The following is a 20,618-nucleotide window of genomic DNA, read 5'->3' as shown; positions in this document are numbered from 1 at the left end:
CGAATGCCCCTCCATCTGCAACCCAACAATGGAAATCACTCATACACTCTTGCATACACACACATACACAACGGCCAATATAGTTTATTCAACTCACCTATAGCGCATGTCTTTGGACTGTAGGAGAAACCAGAGCACCCGCAGGAAACCCACACAAACATGGGAAGGGGTCAGTATGTTAATTATTTTAATCACAATTATACTGTTCAGCAGTTTAACACTGTCTCTCATGCATCGTATGTCAGTCAAATTTGTGTTCATGTCATTAATTAATGAGGGAAATTGTGTTAACACGTTTATTTGGTGATTGCGATTACTGCATTTCAAGCTTTTCAAAGTGTAGCGAGTGATCTTTTATGCTGGCAAGTGCTTGTACCCTCACATTCGCTTGCTATGCATGTTACACTGAAGCATTCTCTCCGCTTTGGGCAGCAGCCATCATTATGATATTGTAATCCAAATGAGTTGGCAATGCGGTGCTTTTGGACAGATTAATATAGTTTAGCATACTGTTTCATTGGAAGCATACTGCATTAAAGGTGCTGTTTCTTCATCTTAAAAAAAAAAGAAATTCAATCTGTTTCTTTGGCCTATCATTTGGTGCGAGGATGACTATAACGTGTTTGTATAAAAGAAAAATAGCAGACGGTTGGAATGTTTTAAAACCGTTTGATGACGATCATTATTTTTGCAGTCCTGTTTAGCGCTGATGCTGGCTCACAAATTCGGCACTTCATCTTCACATGACATAACAGGGAGACCAAATTGCATCATTCTGTGCTTGGTCCGTCGAAGGAAGTTGTTGTTTGATTCTAACGCGGAGAAAAGAGGGATCTCTATTTCCGTGAATTCTGCCAAAAAATGACAACTTGACTCAGTGTTTGCCATTTCCATTTAAATGGGAATCAATCTCTCTTTAACGCCTGCGAATGCCTTGGGATGTTTGCCCGAGTGTTGCATGAGGCAAGCAAATTGGTGGGTGACATTTTATGATATTGATGGGCGAAGTGTAAATGTTAGGTTTACGTCTAGGGCGAGCCTCTAAAGACGCAAAATAAACAAGTTAGACTGTTTGCCTTACCTCACAAGACCACATATTAAGAACAATAGTGCATTTAGAAGTACAGACAGAACATGTATATAGCGTAACTAAATGAATAGCCACCAGAGCATATGTTCTCTGTATTAGATCAGGATGAATGTGTGCTTTTGCTCACTTTTATCAGTGTGGTTTCAAGGAAAATAAAATATTCTGAGAGAAGTTCATTGCATTCTGTCATGGCAGATGGTGAAGAGCAATTCTACAGTACCATTACAGCCATTTGTACTGTAAATTGCTTCGAGAATGATTCATGTTAGGATATTTGTATGAGACTTGGAGAAATTGAAATTATTCGAAAGAGTCTTCAATAAGAAAATGCCACTCTGCCTCACCAGACTGTCCTCTGAAATGTCAACGCTAAGATTTTCACACAGCGCTCATATCACTGTTCTAATGAATCATTAAGAATAGCAGAACTAGGGGTTAAATTGGACTGAGGTCGTTCAGGCACATAGACCTACAGTATATGCTGGTAACTCATTAGTGAACTTCCCTTGTAATTCTTTCCACAATATAGACTACTTTTTAACACCTTTATCATTCTTGGATGAACAGACACCACTTTTTTTTTTTTCAGAAAAAAAGTGTGATATTTTTTATTACATCAAAACTGGTACCAATAGATGCTTATAGTAGATGTTTTTAATATTCAAGTCAGTTAGTGGGATTTCACCAAGTAGGATATGTTCCTGAATCAACATAGATCAACATTCCTATCAGCTAATCAGATTTAAGGAGTAGGTTTACAATTTAGGTTAAGTTTAGGCTTACAGTTAGGGTCTTGTTCTTCTACATCATTGTTATCCAACTATTAATTCCTTCTAGATTTTAAAATAATTTACTGTCAGGGTCCCATAGGGCAGGACTGCCTAACTCTGTTCCTGGAGAACTACCTTCCTGCAGAGTTTGGCCACAACCTTGATCAATCCCACCCAGTGCCCAGTGCCCATAACTACCCAGTGCTCCTTCCAACACATTCTCACTCCCAACTCGTCACATACTGACGCTTGGTCAGGAACCCTCGGCGTCAGTTATTGACGCACAGGGTACCCCTTTAGCGTCATATTTAGACGTGCAGGGATTCCCTATAGAATCTGTGCCTGAGCCTGAGGCGTCATATGGAGACGCTGGAGGCTCGTATAATTGATAATTACCAATAGATGTCAACGCAATTTTTAAAACCTGATTTACGCCTATTATCTTAGTTTTCTTATTTTAAAAATATGTAATTTTTATTTTGTTCATGAAAAGCGTCTGTAAACGGGGTCGAAACTACTGTATGAATAAACTTCGGCCCACGTGACATCCCTTCACGGTGAGTTTAACGCCGCTCTGCTATTGGTCAAACTGCATCAGCGGTGAGTTCTCAGATGAGTTCAACTGTCAACATTAAATATTACGTTAATGCTGCATAATATATTTTTATTGGAGATTAGTTGGTGTTTATAAATATTTTATCATTTACTTTATATTTAATGAGTGAAAATATATTCGGTTGTCCAGTTTAGGGTAACTATGCCTAATAAAACTTTGATTCATTCATATTATTTATTATTTTTTTACTTTAAAAAAATATTAAATTTCAAGTACTAAGTTTAAAAATGTTTTCGGCTGATATTTTTCATTTTAAATTATTTATTAAAGTTGGGGTCATTGTATGTGGCGATCTATTTTTTACAGTCTATGCTCGCTATCCCAAGGTTCATTGCGATCCCAAGGTTCACTGCGGTTTTCCACAAGGTAAGTAAAAAGTAAACAAATAAACACGATTTGTTAATAAAGCATGTACTGTAAACTAGCGACGTTATCTAATTACATCAAGTTCATTTATTAAAAACATATTTTTCTCACATATAACGTTGGTCATGCATTAGAACAATATATACATTTTAAGATAAGGAACAGTGTAACCAGATTGTTGTTTTCCACAATAGAATTCGTGCAAAATCTATATATAATATGCAATATGCAACTCTAATAATACAAATGTATTCGTAATTGTTTCAATATTAAAGAACATCAAGTGTTTCCAAAGGTTTATTGTAAAAACAATTATTTTCCATGCCTTAAAACACACACACACACACACACACACACACACACACACCCATATATATATGCTATGTATATATAGCATAACAAAAGCTCAAGTATAACTTAAGCTGATGTATGTCACACAATGAATATCATACACTATTACCAGTACAATTTGGCCTTTACCAATTTATTTAATAAAATAAAGAATCTATCATCTCTAAATTGTGGTAAAGAGGCACAACAAGCTGTCTTCTTTTCAAATATTATGTCAGTCAGGATGGTAATGGTAAAATTCAAGGATTACCTTGCACCTTCTCAGAAATGTACCATTGATCAAATGTATTACAAGTGGCTGGATTGTTTTTAACACAAGCAACATTTTTTTAAATCATTATCTTAAACAGATTAAGGATCATTTTGGACTACACTTACATTACTTTACAACTGCTTAATGCAGTACTGATGTATCTAGTAGTTTAGTGGGTTTAACTAATGTCACATCTGTTTTTATTCATTTCAGATGCAGAAACTTTTGACATATGAATTCATCTTGACTAAGGGTAATGTTTTTGTTCAGAATTAATCATTATTTAAAATCATTGTATTTTCTTTGTTATTATGTACAGATTTTAAAAGAATGTACTGTCTTTTAATAAAGAACTCTTCACAGCACTGCAGCTAAACAGTCACAACCTCACAGAGCTGCACAACTGCCCCACTCAGATCAGTGTTGAAGCTGGAACCTCATCTTGTGTACAGCAAAGGCAGAGCTGAAAATTCACTGTTTGTCTTGTATTGTGTGGTAAGTCATAGTTTTATTAATTTTTTTATTTTATTGCAACACTAAGTAGTCCATTCAGTGGCCAAAATGATATAAAGGGCCTAAAATGGGACTGACGTGATCATTGTTTTGATTTCTAGATAAGTACTCATGGGGCTACACATGCAGCTGAAGTTAGCTTCATTGAGTAGGACATTTCTTTTAGTATACTCTTAAAGAGATTCACCCAAAAATGAAAATTCTGTCATTATTGACTCATCCTTCACTTGTTCCAAATATGTCTGACTTGCTTACTTCAGTTAAACACAAAAAAATTATATTTTAAAGAAAGATGAAAACCTGCAAACATTAACTTCCATAGTATTTGTTTTTTCCTACTATGTATGTCAATGTTTTCAGCTTTCCAGCTTTCTTCAAAAAACTTCCTTCATGTTTAACACAAAGTAACTTGGAAGTTTTTAAAAAAGGTTTACAACCACTTAAAGGAGAGTAAATAGTAAACTGTTCCTTTAACCCAATCTAGTTGACTTTACTAGAAAATTGTATAGAAACCCAGTGGCTTAAACCCCTTACATTTTATACAAGGTACAACTTAACAGCCATACTTGAATTAAAATATTACTGTAAGTTCAAGAAGATTGTAAAGGTTCTAGGTTAATTTAAAGTGGGCTGTTTAGTTTCACCTTGTGTAAAAAACATAAAGGATTTAAGGCAACATGTTTCGATGCAGTTTTCTAATAAAGTCAACTAGTTTGGGTTAAGAGTGTAATGGGTTACAGTAATAGCAGTGAATCATGCAGGCATAAAATAAATGTTTAGCCATGTAAAGCAATAAGCTTGTTATAATTTAGAAATATTTTAGGGTGAAGCACAGTATGCTGTTGTAGTTTTCATATAATTGATGAGTCAAACATGAGATGTGTTTTAAATTGCAAGACGTGAATTAACAATATCTTCATCAAGATTCAAATCTTGCATCTTATATTTTTTAAGGTTTTGGCCCAATAATACCCATATTCTGCTATTTAAAAAATCATGCTGGAATTTGTGTCAGCATTCCCTTCAATGAAAACTACAACAGTGGACATCAGTGGTGATAAAAATGTATGTGAAGGATAAGGGTGTTCATAATGAGAAGTGCAGTCACTATCCTGATCTCTGAGTTTGTAGAACTGACAGATCTGCTTGGAATAAATGGAAACATGCTGGAAATGTTTAACCTATTATACAGTTAATTCAAGAGTGCCAGGTTTAATGACACTTTACATATATAAATAAATATCACTGAACTTTCTAAATGAAACCTAACGCTCATTCTTTGTTCAGTAATGATATTGTGCACTTCTAATACTTTACAGTGGCAAAACCTGGAATAACACATGGGAGCCCTCCAGGAATTCCTGACACTTTACGCCCAAGTCTCCTCATGCTAACCGGATTGCAATATGACAGTCTAGTCAGCATAAACACCTGGACTCACCAAGCACACTTTGGTTCTCAGTGTTTTGTAAAAATAGTTTTTGGTATTCTTCGGTAAATACTTGAATATGTTTTGAACTTATTCTACTTTTGATGTTTAAGTTCAGAAAGTTGTTATTATAAACATAATTTGCATTTGTCATGAACTTGACTTCTTGTTGTTGTGAAAGCTGTTTATTATGATGGCATTTCCAAAGGCATCATTTGAAAAGATTTTTTGCAGTGCAGTTTTACTTGAGCTTGACATACCAGATGTATGACATGAATAAATATCACAAAATAAATATAATAATAATAATACAAAATATACATTTCCTTCAATTATAATTGTTTTTAATCATTTATATATGTATGGTAATATATTATTGCATTAAAAACTTATAAAATATATATTTTTGGTTAAAATATATATTTTTGCATTTTTGTGTGATTTTTATTATTTATTTTTATTTGTGGCATTATAAATAAATTATAAATGTTTCATTAAAAATGTATTGTGTTTATTTGCATACTCATTTACAACGAACTACTATTTATACTATTTAATGGGCACTATATTTGTCATTTAAGTTTGACATATATTTATATTTGTATACCTACATGATGCATGGTTTAGTTACAGCAAATGCTTGAAATGTTTTCAAACATGAAGCTTTTTTATTATTTTATTATTCGTTTCAAATTAAGTATACTGCCTATGATCTGGTTTTACTATGATCATTTTGCACATCAGGTTACCCCCACTAAGTAATCTCACGGTAAATATACATTTGTATTTTTAATAAGACAATAAATAACATTTAATATTAATACACATTTTGATATTTAAGTTATATTATAAGGTTATAATCAACCTTCAGCCGGAAGATTACCAAATAGAGACAAAGTGTGACGTAGATTGCGACGTTGTGACTGGACTATAACTTCAAAGCCAAATTAAAAGATCCTTCGTGTTGCTAACTATGTTTTGCTAACTTTGCCACTTTACTAACAGTGTCCTTTATCAATGAGTTATCGCTGTGTTTTAAATAGTTAACGATTAACCAAGATCGTAACCCTAAACTTAACCCTAACTACACCTTTCAAGGAACTACAATTTGTAGCGCCATGTCTTTCCCCTCCCATCTATACAGCGACAAAGGATTGTGGGTAATGTAGTTTAAAGCCTTTTTGTAATAAAATGGAACAGATACAAATTTTAATGAACTAAAGACTATCTGAATAAGGTCATTGTGCATATATTTATGACATATATGAAAGCCAGGCATAAATTTGTTATTTTACAATGAGTATTTTTTAAACAGCTTTTATTGACTTGATCAGTATATATCAGACTATTATATCCAACATTATTTATTGAACATAGCATAGGTAATAGTCTTGCTGATATTCTCTCACTCATTTCTCGTTTGAAATGTGAATACTTTTTCCTTTTCTACGGGGCTCTACTCATCCCCTTTGAGTAAAAGGGCAGTTAACCTATGTAGATGTATTATCTTCAACATGGACAAGAAATTGTATTGTCACATGTACAGTTGTGGTAAAAAAAAAAAAAAAAAGCTGTAAAAATAAGCTAAACATTAGTATCCTCTTTAATTACAAGTTATTAGCAATAGTGATCTATGTTCATCACAAATGTTATGAGTTCAGAATAATATGTGTGGATGTAATTCTGGAAGTGTGTTTCATTAATGGTCATCATGTGATATTTAATTGTTTTCACTTTATTTGAAATATGGATAAAAGCTCTTTTAAAATATGTAAATGTTTATAAATAAAACCTTTTTAAAGACATGTATTTGTTTAAAAACCACTCTTTATCTGATTATTTTTACTTTCTAAATCTTCAACTGTTTGTGTAACAGTATGTTTTGATGACAATGGATGAACTTGTGTTTAATAATGATTCCACATAATGTCTTTGTCCTGCATGTGGGTTAATTTGTTAATTATTTTCTTTATGATCAAATGATTGTAAGATTTGCTGCATTGTAAGAATCATGAAAATATTGAGAAATGAGGTAACAATGATGAAAAGATATCCTTTCAAATGCTGCGAATAGTTCAAACCTCCAAATGATTAAAAATACATAGCCATTAACCAACAAAATAAAAATGCAAACATTTAAATTATCTAAACTAGAAGTAAAATAGTTCTGTGCTGTATTTATAAGTTACTGTGTAGTTCTATGTCTACCAAAAATACATATTTCAATACATATCATATTTTATTTTCATTCATTCATTTTCTTTTTGGCTTAGTACCTTTATTAACCAGGGGTCGCCACAGTGCTATGAACCGCCAACTTTTCCAGCATGTTTTTATGCAGCAGATGCTCTTCCAGCCGCAATCCATCTCTTGGAAAATATTTTATGTTTTATCTTGCATTCAATAAAACATTATACAAAGTTAATTTTTATTTTCAGAATAACAACAGTCGCACTGTTATCTCACAACAAGTGCAGCAGTTTTTTGTTAGACATTCTAACAAATTAATACAAATGTTTCAAAGTAAGGACAAAAATAAAAGGAGATTAATTTTTTATTTTTTTTTTTAGAAAAATCCATGAGGACCAAATGGATCCATCAGGTCTTTGATGTAAATCATAGGTTAATTTTTCCAGAGGTAGAAGTGTGGTTGCCTGGTATCTGAGCAGTTGACCATAATAATGTACATTTTTTGCCCAAGTATATGCAAAAATTAAATTTATCATAAAAATGTATCATAAAATTAATATTTTAAAAGCTCTTAATGTCACTTAATGTAATAATTTCATTTTAATATAGAGTTCCTTAAATCGTTATATGTTGTAAGCAGTTAGGCATACAATAATGCTCTTAATTTACAACACTGATTGATTTTAGAGGAATGCTTACATACTGTACATATCTATGTATTTAAAAAAAAAAGACAATTTGGTTATAGATGATGACAATTTTATTTAATTTTTTACAGATTTTATTACATGCTTTAGATTCAGGGTTAAGGTCATCCTCTTCTGGATTACAGTAAAAGAAAATCCACAGTCAATGTCAAACTCATCAGCTGGAGCTTTATTTAAAAAAAATCTATGTTCTCTGCTCCAGCCAAAACTTGCAGGTACCTTGCAGGTCTCTAGATTGCACCATCGTATTGTTGTTTATTTCTCAGTTATTTTGTTGCTTTTTGAGAATGATGATCCATAGACCTTTTAACCCCTCTTCGTTAAGGCCACATGTCGAATCTTAAAAGAAGAACACAACAACATAAAAATATATTAATATCCTTTGGACTGGGTAACCTTATGCTTATGTCTGTGCCAAAAAATACAAATACATACCAGTACATTTCAGTAGCAAACAAGCAAGAAAGTTCTTTGAAAGAACCAGGATGAGTTGAAAGGTATTTATAGTGGTTGACCATCTCTGCCACAAGAATCCACTGCTTCTCCTGAAGAATCCTGACTAGCAGGATGATGTTGAACACCCTCCTCTTTGTTGCTGGGTCAGCAGAGTCTGAAATATATTTATGAAAAGAAAGTTGTATAACAAGGATTATAAGTCAACTTTTAAAGAATCAACACTGACAGAAGTCTAGTGTACATACCATGCAATATGACGAAGACATCCACATCACTTCTTCTTTTTGTTGTCTTTGCTTCTGCTACTGAAAAAAAAATGACAGTAATAGTAACACAATTTTTCATGACTACATGTAATATTAATAAGAATTTCCTCACCCTCTGCCCACTCCTCTACATCACAGACCAAAGTCTTCCAATTGGTTTCCAGTCACTGCCAGTTTCATGGATTCTGTTTTGCAACTTGCTTTGCAGAGCTGTTGGGGTCTACAATGATAAGCAATCAAAAAATCACAATACTATTTAAATAGGTTACTGAACAACTAAAACAAATTCAACTGGATATTGTTACCTTCTGATATCAACAGGTCAGCGAGATGGCCAAATTGTTGAACATCTGCTAATTCCAGCACATGACCATGAGAGTTACAGTAGCATGTCTGGTCACTGCAATCCTATAGAAGAAATATTGCACTGTTCAACCTCCTTCCCAAAAGTAAAACCAGGCATATCCTGGTATGCCTCACTCCATTTCACCTGGTTAACATATACAAACAAACAAACAAACAAACAAACAAACAAACAAATAAATAAGTAAACCAATAAGTTTTGGCATTTACTTGTAGATCAGTTTAAGACAATCACATAGTTCATCTATCTCAGACATAAACTCATGTGCTTAGGCATGAAACACACTAAAATCATGGGCTTAAAGATGGTGCTGAAACTTTGGACAGCTTTTTGCAACTCTTTTGGAGGTAGTGTCATTAGTTGATGTAGTCCACAAATCTTCCTGTCAATTCTTAATCCTTAGCTGTAAATAAACCTTCAAAAATGCCAGTGTTTGAAAAAGGAATGAAACAGTACAGAACAAGTGCATAACAGTTTATATCTTCTAATCTAATTTTCTTAGGTGAACATCACAGAGCTGTTTTCTTGTTAATTTAGTTTCAACACATACAGTTTAAAGTACCTTGTGCATTCTTGAAATGATTATGCTTATGGTTCATATCTACTTAAATTGGCAGTATATCTAGTGTGGAAGCAGAACAGATCAAGCTCTTCCTTGCAAATACTATCCACCTTGTATTGCACAGACTCCCACTCAAGAATATCTCAGAAAAATGTCTGCTGAGATCTTAGCAGTCCATTAAAAATAATTATACCAACATCTTTTCCACCAATGGAAAGAATATAAAAATATTTTAGGATATATTAATACTTGCATGACCAAATCTGAGATAAAAAGGCCATCAGTATGCGTTAGTTTAAATAAAACCAAAATTTTACTCTAGCCCACTGTCACCTAGATCTACAGATACAGGGACTAATGGAAACATTAAAGTACACACCAACAGTCACTGGAGCAAGGCCCTCTCACAGTTGGGAAGATTGGAGTTTCTATGAGCTGTACCAGATAAAAACAACAAAAAAATGTACATTTATAACATTTCTAACTTATCCTAAGACTAGTAGACAAGCAGCATAAGCAGTTCTAATTTCCTAAACCCCAATGTGGACAGTTGATGGCCTATAAGGTGTCATAAAATCAGACAAAACAAAATACTTTCTGAAAAAGAAAAAAAATGGTTGGCCACTATCAACACCCAGAACAAATAGTTTTAAACAGTTAGGGCCACAATATTTTGTGAGCTTATGCTGTAGTTTTTTAATGTTTGTCATAAACAATAGTAATAGTAAAACTAATGCGTTTCTTTCTGTTATTACAATAGTAGTGAAAGAATAAATGCATTTTATCTCATACAATCACATATGCCTAAACAATGTAGATATTTAATATACATGGAATGAAAAACTTCACTAACCCTTGACTGATTCCAGAGTGGTCTTGGCCTTCCTTACATGGTGGTGCTTTCTGCAGATCACCAAGTTGTCATCAAAACTTGAGCTTATAATTGAGATCTTGATGATAAATCTGAGTATTGAGGAATCACTCATGGTGATAGGCAGAAACAGGCTGAAAGACACAAGAATTAATCAAACAAATATAAATGTGTTAACAGAGATAGAGAGAGAGACAAGTGCAATTTAACATATAAACATGGGTAAAGTGATTTTACTTTTTGCTTATCAGAAAACAAAATTGGATTTTTAAAGAAATCTAAAGAACCTGAAAAGAGCAAAGAAAAAATATTCATATCTGAACAGTGAACACCTTATAATGTACAACTGTATATATATATATATATATATATATATATATATTTATATATATATATATATATATATATATATATATATATATATGTGTGTGTGTGTGTGTGTGTGGTAGATTAAGCTATTTTTTTGTTTAGTTTTGTGTTGTACAATGAATAAAATGTGCTCAGACGGGCAAAATTTCTGCCTTTTTCCTTTAAAGGCATGGAAAATAATTGTTTTTACAATAAACCTTTGGAAACACTTGATGTTCTTTAATATTGAAACAATTACGAATACATTTGTATTATTAGAGTTGCATATTGCATATTATATATAGATTTTGCACGAATTCTATTGTGGAAAACAACAATCTGGTTACACTGTTCCTTATCTTAAAATGTATATATTGTTCTAATGCATGACCAACGTTATATGTGAGAAAAATATGTTTTTAATAAATGAACTTGATGTAATTAGATAACGTCGCTAGTTTACAGTACATGCTTTATTAACAAATCGTGTTTATTTGTTTACTTTTTACTTACCTTGTGGAAAACCGCAGTGAACCTTGGGATCGCAATGAACCTTGGGATAGCGAGCATAGACTGTAAAAAATAGATCGCCACATACAATGACCCCAACTTTAATAAATAATTTAAAATGAAAAATATCAGCCGAAAACATTTTTAAACTTAGTACTTGAAATTTAATATTTTTTTAAAGTAAAAAAATAATAAATAATATGAATGAATCAAAGTTTTATTAGGCATAGTTACCCTAAACTGGACAACCGAATATATTTTCACTCATTAAATATAAAGTAAATGATAAAATATTTATAAACACCAACTAATCTCCAATAAAAATATATTATGCAGCATTAACGTAATATTTAATGTTGACAGTTGAACTCATCTGAGAACTCACCGCTGATGCAGTTTGACCAATAGCAGAGCGGCGTTAAACTCACCGTGAAGGGATGTCACGTGGGCCGAAGTTTATTCATACAGTAGTTTCGACCCCGTTTACAGACGCTTTTCATGAACAAAATAAAAATTACATATTTTTAAAATAAGAAAACTAAGATAATAGGCGTAAATCAGGTTTTAAAAAGTTTGTTGACATCTATTGGTAATTATACGAGCCTCCAGCGTCTCCATATGACGCCTCAGGCTCAGGCACAGATTCTATAGGGAATCCCTGCACGTCTAAATATGACGCTAAAGGGGTACCCTGTGCGTCAATAACTGACGCCGAGGGTTCCTGACCAAGCGTCAGTATGTGACGAGTTGGGAGTGAGAACGTGTTGCTCCTTCATATTGTACTTAGTTGGTTTAGTTGTGTTTGATTAGGGTTGCAGCTGAACTCCAAAAACAGGGTTAAGCACCCTGGGTAAGGGGTAAAGATTAGTATTGATAACCTAGTGGCCAACAGTAAACAATGCAATCATAATGGAGATAGCTGATTAGTCATGTGGGCGCAATATTTGCTACTTCAATTTGCTTGCCAAATTACTTTCTGTTTCATTGGTCCACCCTAGCGACTGTCCCATAGACTTCACAAACACTTTAGCAACAACCTATAACATATTAGCAACTGCCTAGCAACACCTTAGGAACCACCTAGCAACACCTTAGCAACTATTCAGAACATCCTAACAACCACCTAGCAACACCTTAGCACTGCTTAGCAACATCCTAGCAACCACTCAGAACACAATGACCTAGAACTACTCAGAACAGCAATGATGTAGAACACCTTAGCAATCGCCTATCAGCACATTAGCAACCACCTAGCAACACCTTAGCAATTGCCTAGAAACACCTTGGCAACCACCGAACAATGCTTTAGAAACCACTCAGAAACAAATTAGAACACCCTAGCAACCACCTAGCAACGCCTTAGCAACTGCCTAGTAACCACTCAGAACACCCTACCAACCACCTTAACAACATAGAACACCTTAACAACCACAGCAGTCACTCCTGTCAGCTAAGAATAGGAAACCAAGGCTACAATTCGCACAGGCTCACCAAAATTGGACATTATAAGGTTGGAAAAAAGTTGCCTGGTCTGATGAGTCTCGATTTCTGCTGAGATATTTGCCTGGTAGGGTCCGAATTTGGCATCAACAACAGGAAAGCGTGGATCCATTCTGCCTTGTATCAACTGTTCAACCTGCTGGTGGTGGTGTAATGGTGTGAGGGATATTTTATTGGCACACTTTAGTACAATAATTAGTACCAATTGAGCATTGTGTTAACGCCACAGCCTATATTGTTGCTGACTATGTTCATCCCTTTATGACCACAATGTACCCATCTTCTGATGGCTACTTCCTGCAGGATAACCCTCCATGTCATAAAGCGCCAATCATCTCAAATGGGTTCTTGAACATGACAATGAGTTCACTGTACTCAAATGGCCTCCACAGTCTCCAGAATTCAATCCAATAGAGCACCTTTTTGGATGTGGTGGAACGAGGGTTTGCATCATGGACATGCAGCCGACAAATCTGCAGCAACAGCATGATGCTATCGTGTCAATATGGACTAAAATCTCAGAGGGATATTTCCAGTACCTTGTTGAATGTATTGCCATGAAGTTCTGAAGGCAAAATTGGGTCCAACCAAGTACTAGTAAAATGTACCTAATAAAGCAGATGTTGTTTTAAGTGAATATACAATTATATATTCTGTTTACAAAAGGTTTATATGATTACATTAGAGCTTCCACATAATTAACGCCAATCAGAGTGATTATTTAAGCTCTCTGCATTTTTGAGGGAAGTGTGTGGTTAATATACTGTATGTGTTTGCACTCATATTATGCAAGACCACATGTATGTCACAAGTTTGTTTCCTTCTCATTATCCTGCCTCAAAGTCTGTGCAGTATGTGTGTGTCAAGAGAAAGTTTACTGCTTCAAACAGGAGTCTAGGTGTCTGTTAGTCACTACTGAGTCACTACTTAGCTAGGAACTTACAAGTTACATATTTCTTATTACAGGGTGCGAGTTTTGAATTAAAGTATACACTGATCAGTGCTTACAAACATGGTAACATGATGTCTATGGTCTTTAGACTGGCTTCCATCGCTCAGTAACATCGCTCTGTCAGATGGTCTGCCTTAAACAAGCAAACAAAAAAGCTTCTTTTGTGACTCTGTTCACTCTCTTTTTATTGATTATTTGTCTTCGGAATGCACACAATTAAGGCTTCTAAAATACACATACCATCTCTGCCGGCTTTATGGTGCTATTCAGAGTGATCTTGCCAACACTAAAGATTTTTACTAGCAACAAAGTTTCTCACTGACTGTTTCTTTTGAAAATAGTTCCAAACAATCTCACAATGCATCTCTGTGCAAATTAAGATGTGTTTTGCTATTGAATGAATGAGCTTTTTTTAATTTATTGAGTGAGTCAGTTAATCAAATACGCATTCATCAGCGCATGCATTCCTGAATAAATCTGCCATTTGAACAAATCAATTGATTGAATGATTCAGTGAGAATACACTGTTTGAAAATACACACTTCTGATTCTTTTTTTCTGTTATTTCAATCATTTAATTTTTATTTAAATACATATACATTTAAGAAATGCAAATGAATGAGGCACATTTAAGGTTAGAAAAATGTTCCTTTCAAAATGCCCAGTTGAAATACATTCAAGGAGTAATGCTTACATTAAGTAAGTAATGCTTACATTTTTATGAACTACATTTTTGTAATACTTGATAAAGAAAAACATCTAATATATTTGATGGTAACAAAGTACTAAATAAAGAATACTACAATAATTTACAGAATAAAACCCCTCAAAAGCCTGAAACCAGAACAAGAGAGGAAAGATTTTATGAGAGGGGAAATACTGACAATAAACTCATTTGTTGAATTCCAGTGAATAATGTTGTCCACAGTCAGCTGTAGTCGATGGACAAATGACTTTCACAAGTTCTGCTCCATTATGCCGGGCGCGCTTTTAGATCTCTAAATTAATGAGGCAACATGAGGCAGCTCTGGATGGGTCCCTACCAACACCAGCTGGGCAATGCAGTTAATATGTTCAGAAACCTGTTCATGACAAAACACTGCTGTTGGAGCAAATGACACTTTACAACCAGTTTTTTTTTCTCTCTCTTGCTTTCATTGTGATTGCAACACATTAGGAGTTTGGAAGGTTTAACACTGCATGTAGTCAAACAGCTAGATCTGTTTCAACTGATTTATAATAAAAAATTAAGTTAAAATGAATAATTTTCTTTTATAGGAAAAGATCTACAAAGATCATTGTACTATTTCATGCTAAACTTTATGTTTTTTTGGAAGTATTTGTCAAGTTTGTTAACAGCTTTGAAGAAGCAATTTAGTCTGTTGGTTTAAGTATCATTAACAACATTCCGAAAGCATCTATTAATCTCATATTAACGACATGTATAGATTAATATATAAACAAATTCATAAATGAAAAATACTACTTTACAAAGTTAGATGCAAAGTTTAAACAATTCTAATTAAACTTAATTAAACTTGACAGTATACAGACTTTTAAAGGGGTACTTCTTTCTTCCCTTGTGTTCATAGCTTTTCCAAATATAAACACTACACATTTATCTTTTTAAGAAAGTACTGAGCTTTTGAAGTCATGCCTCATCTCATTTACTGAATGCAGCCTAATTCACGTGGATGTGAATAACAAAAGGTAAAGATTTAATGATTATTTTGTTCTACTCACACATGCAAACACAAAAACAATCAATCAATCAATCAATCAATCAATCAATCAATCAATTGTGAAAATGCAAAATAATATATAAGGCTTTACTTGAAGGGGGCGACATGAGACCTTTATAATCATGATATAAAGTGTCATGAAAATAAATTAGATCACGTGTTCTTATGACAACCATCATTAAATGTAATTCGCTCAGTTGCCATTTTAAATGCTAGCGGGACATCATTCGTTATGCCTTTGTCATAACAATTTGCCATTATCAATATCATAACTTGTCATACATCTGCCATAAACATGACATGCCATGAAGCTGTTAGAATTGTGTCACAAGTTGTATAGCGATGTCATTAATATATTTTCTTGACCTAATGAGTTGAGTGGTACAAATCAAATTTGTCATGAAAATGTCATCAAGTGCCATTAAATATGAATGGCACCGTTATAAAAGTATGTGACAAGGTATTGAAAGTTTTTCAGAGAAATTTAAAAATGAAAATTAATTTGTTCCACTGAAAAAAACGTGATCAGAAAATACTCATGAGATTGTTATAAAGGTCTCACAACAGTCATATATAATGTTTCTCCATGCAGCAAACAATGGGAAATTCATTTTAAGATCAGATCTGCTGATGTGCAGGTAAAACGAATTTGCGCCTATAAACAAAGCGCCTCCTCTGTTCAAAATATGTGTTGCAATTCATTCAACATTACTATCAGTTTAAATTGTCACATACTTAAATAAATTCCATCTAGCTCATGGTGAATTGTTACATTCCTACTTGTCATGAATCTATCGTAAACATGACATGTCATGGAGCCATTATAATTGTGTCCAACTTTTATGACAGTGTCATTTATATTTTTCTTAATGTCAAATTCAGGGGTACAAATAAAAATTGTTTTTAAAATTGTGTCAATAAATATGAACGGCACTATTATAAAATTACTTGACAGTGTATTGACACTTTTTCTGATTAATTTTAAAGACAAATTAATTTGTTCCCTTAAAAAAAAAGTGATCAGAAAATACTCATGAAAATATTATAAAGGTCTCACGACAGTCATATATAATGTTTGGCCAGGCAGAAAGCAATGGAGAATTCAGTTTGAGATCAGTCCTCTAAGAAACAAACCTTGAAGGGTCAGTATATTAATTAGTTTAATCACAATTATACTGTTCAGCAGTTTAATACTGTCTCTCATGCATCATATGTCAGTCAAATATGTGTTCATGTCATTACTTAATGAGGGGAAACAGCGTTAACCTGTTTAAAGGACAAAGAAATACTACTTTACAAATTTAGATGCAAAGTTTAAACAATTCTAATTAAACTTAGTATTTTGGGGCTGTGGTACAGTAAATACAGACTTTTAAAGGGATATTTCATTCAAAAATGAAATTCACTCACTATTTACTAACCCTCAAGTGCTGGCAAACCTTTATTCTTTCTTCTGTTGAACATAAAGGAGATATTAACAAAGCAGAAAACCTGTAAGCATTGATTTCCATAAGAAAAAAAATCAATACATCAATTGTTACAGGTTTCTAGCTTTCTGCAAAATATCTTCTTTTGTGTTCAACAGGGGAAAGACAGTCAAACGGGTTGGGAACAAGTAAAGGGTGAGTAAACGACAATTGTCTTTCTTTTCATATTATTAAATTATTCAAAATGATTAATTTAAAATTTGCCCACCAAACTACTAAACTGAATGGCAGTTTTCTGTCTGTCTGTCTGTCTGTCTGTCTGTCTGTCTGTCTGTCTGTCATGAAACATTATGGGTCACACTTTATTTTGATTGTCTGTTTGTGGAATATAAGTTACTTTGCATCTACATGCCAACCTATTCTCAATATATTATATGTAGACTGTTGGGTTGGGGTTAGGGTTAGTGTAAGTTGACATGTACATGCTAATTATCTTATAGTCAGCTAAATGTCTGTTGAAGGAGCATATCAACAGATATTAAACAGACAGTCTACAAATACTCAAATGGACAATCAAAATAAAGTGTTATCAAACATTAAAATATATTGTTTTCTATTCTAAATTATTAAAAATGTGTTAGACTGTTTTGATGCAACATATGATAAAGATAACTAATCTTAACCAATGAGACCTTCTGTAAAGCTTTACCAGTATGTCATATTTTTAAATAAACACAGTTTAAAATCATTCCTAATGTAATATGATGTAGATTTTTATTAGCATACAACATTCTGGGTAATTTTAAGCACCCCATCATTCCAGAAAAGGTGACTAAGCTCACGCAGCCTTATGCTATTCTGCTGAATGACACACAGCTACTAAGCGCCTTATTAGCGGAGCACCTGGTCACATGAATTCAAAGCTAATGCTGGCATCCTATTAATTACTACGCCAGAACTAGAACTGATGAGAACATCAATACATTCACACAGGTTTTTACCATAAATCTAGCGGAGCCTAGTCTGATCTATAAATTTCTGTGCAGGGAACAGCTTTATGGCCATTTACATAGAGACAACACATTGATTACAGGGTTGAGGAATTATTGAATACGCTGATGAGCTGGCAGAGGGAGGGGGACGCATTAGAGGCCCACGTCTTTGTGTCCATTAGCCTGTAAATCTGCTTTATTCCGGTAGCACACATTTTTCTCCCGCTTCCCTTTCTCTCTACACTCATAACTGCAGAGCAGCGCATTTCAACCCTTCATAATGGCTATGACGACAATAAAAGTTTCATCAGCTTCCATCATTGTAAATTCAATAGAGAACGTTATTGGTTCATTTTTGTTTTCAATTTCAGTTATGATGCCATTACATTCAAAGGGGGCAGAAAGCGGAGAGTGTCCTGATCTTGTGCGCATGCAGAGAGGCTTGGCAGAAATAGGCACCTCTCCATTCCTCTGAACTGCCATTAAAATCCATTGGTGGTCAAGGAGTGGCTTTTAGCCGTAGCTAATGGAAGAATGGACAACGTACGATGGCCACTCTTAATGCTTGTAAAGCCAGCTCTTATAAAATGCCTCATAAACCATGTTCTGCTGTGATTAATGCACCTGTAAAACACCTTTTTATGGTTAATAACAGTACTTTTCAATCAAGTCACACCTATAAGAGTCTAACCCTACAGGTGGCTGTTTTAACTACCGAAACCCAACTGTCCTATTCAAACAAAAAAATACGGCTTAAAGTATTTTGGATATATATGGTTTAATTAGGTTGCCAATTTTCTTTTAGCTTCTCGCAGCTTATTTGCTGCCAAGACTTAGATGAGCAGAGGTCTTGCAGAAGTTACTTAATGGGTTTGGAAAACTGCGGAATGGGTAATAGTGTTTGCCAACAAAACTTTAACTGAAGGGATTCTTATAAAACAACAGAACTTGTGAGCAAACACATCTCCTCTTCAACTGAAATGTTATTGAAAGAGCACATAATTGTTGAACATGCTGATGCATTGCATCTCTAGCCAAGCAAAAATGACTGCTCTTTAAACACAGCTCAATGATGATGCATGCTTTACTTAACAATATCGTAAGATTCATATTGAAGAGTCATTTTAAAAAGATGTACTTTGGAAAGAACAATCAATGTGCGTTACAAAAAAAGGTCAGCATATTCACCGAGGGTGAAATTCATTTCATGGCTGTCAGTAAGAACTCCATTAAATCAACTGCTCCTTGTTAATTCTGTTATGCACTGAAATTATTACTCATGCTTTAGCATCCAAAAAAGAGAGACTTGGCATTTATTGTGATAGGTATGAATGCTGTGAATCACTGACCAAACAGATCAATGTAAAGTGGACCTGCGGAGTCGCCTAGCACAATTTATATTTATTCAGGCAGTTATTTTTATCTTGATTAAATGGCAACAAATCAGTTTGGGGTTTTAACAAAAGCTTCCACAGATATGAAACCCAGGATGCTAATTGCTAGTCGGCATTTACCAAAGCCATTGTGCTGGATTTTATCCACAGTGGTTTATAATGCACTTCTAAGATGGTGTTTTCATATTTCTGCTAACAAAATGAATCACAGAAGGGCTATGGAGGATTGAGGGTCAATATTCGCTCTCCTCTGGCAGCGGCCCAGTAAAGTTGTGTAAACAAAATGCACTGGGTACTCTGTGTTTCAATAGAGGCTTGGCTGATCAGAAAAGCACCGTCTAGAGAACGGTTGTTTTGGAACTCGAACAGACCCATTTCTCTAAATTCCCAAACTAGCAGCCAACCGCTGAATTCATCTATCATTGAGAAACAGAGTTTGACTCTTGCTGCTTTTTCACAATGGCACAGCTTTGTTTTGCAGTGAATTTTAGTCAATACAATGAAAGACGAGAGCCTAAGATAGAACTTATTGGATCAGAGCATTGTTGTTGGGTTAAAAAACATGAATATCTTTCAAACTGTTGACATTTATGCATATTGTGCTGACAAGCTTTACAGTGACAAAATCTAGCATGCATATTAGAGTTTATTAAATGACTGTTCTCAGAACATCTAATATTTTATAATACAAAAAGTTATATAAACCTCTCCCCTCTTGTCTGTTGTAAGAAAAAAAAGTATGACTATCTAAGGTACAGCCAATATAGATGCCCTACACATTTACTTTAACCTAAAAAAAGTAGTAAAAAAGCAAGTATTACTTTAATCTAAAAAAAGCAAGTAAAATCAAGTTTTTCTTTTAATGGATGCCAGACCATACTAGTTTTACAAATCAAAAGACTATTATCTGAAGATAAAATGTAATATACCTGCAAGCAGTGCTTGGAGG

At 33.9% G+C, this 20,618-nt stretch overlaps 1 protein-coding gene and 1 long non-coding RNA gene across 4 annotated transcripts in view; one reads left to right on the top strand and one right to left on the bottom strand.

The window, feature by feature from the left end:
* Positions 1 to 20,618, bottom strand: part of rhcgl1 (Rh family, C glycoprotein, like 1) — a 131,285-nt gene that overhangs the window by 98,802 nt on the left and 11,865 nt on the right. The gene's annotated exons all lie outside the window — the stretch shown is intronic.
* Positions 2,288 to 3,936, top strand: LOC137495989 (uncharacterized). Its single transcript, XR_015493918.1, has 4 exons — positions 2,288 to 2,417; positions 2,783 to 2,842; positions 3,660 to 3,699; positions 3,798 to 3,936. It is a non-coding gene; the product is annotated as an uncharacterized LOC137495989 (long non-coding RNA).

Source organism: Danio rerio, chromosome 6 (genome assembly GCF_052040795.2).
Source record: "Danio rerio strain M-AB ecotype USA chromosome 6, GRCz13ab, whole genome shotgun sequence".
Taxonomy (NCBI): domain Eukaryota; kingdom Metazoa; phylum Chordata; class Actinopteri; order Cypriniformes; family Danionidae; genus Danio; species Danio rerio.
This window is presented reverse-complemented; position numbering and strand designations above follow the sequence as displayed.